The 802-nt window shown below is 34.8% G+C and overlaps 1 protein-coding gene across 1 annotated transcript in view; it reads left to right on the top strand.

Moving 5' to 3' along the window:
• Positions 1-802, top strand: part of LOC119591551 — a gene marked incomplete in the record, with an annotated part of 30710 nt that overhangs the window by 830 nt on the left and 29078 nt on the right.

Below are 802 nucleotides of genomic sequence, written 5' to 3'. Positions count from 1 at the left end.
TTAATAATTACGAAGAAATATTCAAGACAGGGGTTTATTAACAAGAAATCACCAGGGATATGAATAGGCGTTTTAACCATACAAACTCGCGTGGGAGCTTACAGTGGCTCCCCTCAAGACTTCTTTTTATTACGCCGCACTTTTATATGACAAGCCACACCACTGAATGTGTTGTGTGTTTTGTTAAATAATCAAATGTGTAGCATCTAAATAAAAAACACACATTCATAAGATAAAATACTAGTACCTGTCCTTCCACATTATGAGATTGTAAAGAACTTTCCATTTAGGAAATGCTTTTGCAGTTTGTGATCAGATTAGGTAAGTTGTATGTCCGTGCTCATCAATTTAACCCAAATACCAGCCCACTAGGCACACATTTGCATCACTTTTACAAGGCGTTTTACATCAAATTATCTATAGCAATCTCTCTGACCTCCATAAAACCCACAACTTTTTATTCACTTTGTACTACAGTATCCGTATCACAGACTTTACTTTTGAATATTACAGGTTACGAAAGACGGTCGCCATTTTTGGTAATTTTTGGCAGGAACTTTACCGATATAATGATATATTTTGACAAGGAATTAAGGTACGGTATTTATTTACGTATCACTGTTACGGAGGTTCTTTTAGCTTATCTATTTATATTCTAACTGTTTACTTGTAGCGATAAGATTTCCTAAAAGGTAAGAGTAAACCTTGGATACGTGAAGATAAAAACAATGAAATTTAGTCTTTTTATGCAGCTATTTCGTCGAGTTAAAGATAAGAGACCGGCAGGTATGAAATTCTCCGA

The sequence above is a fragment of the Penaeus monodon genome, chromosome 28, assembly GCF_015228065.2.
Source record: "Penaeus monodon isolate SGIC_2016 chromosome 28, NSTDA_Pmon_1, whole genome shotgun sequence".
NCBI lineage: Eukaryota > Metazoa > Arthropoda > Malacostraca > Decapoda > Penaeidae > Penaeus > Penaeus monodon.
The sequence above is the reverse complement of the archived record's forward strand: the minus strand, read 5'-3'. Positions and strand labels throughout refer to the sequence as shown.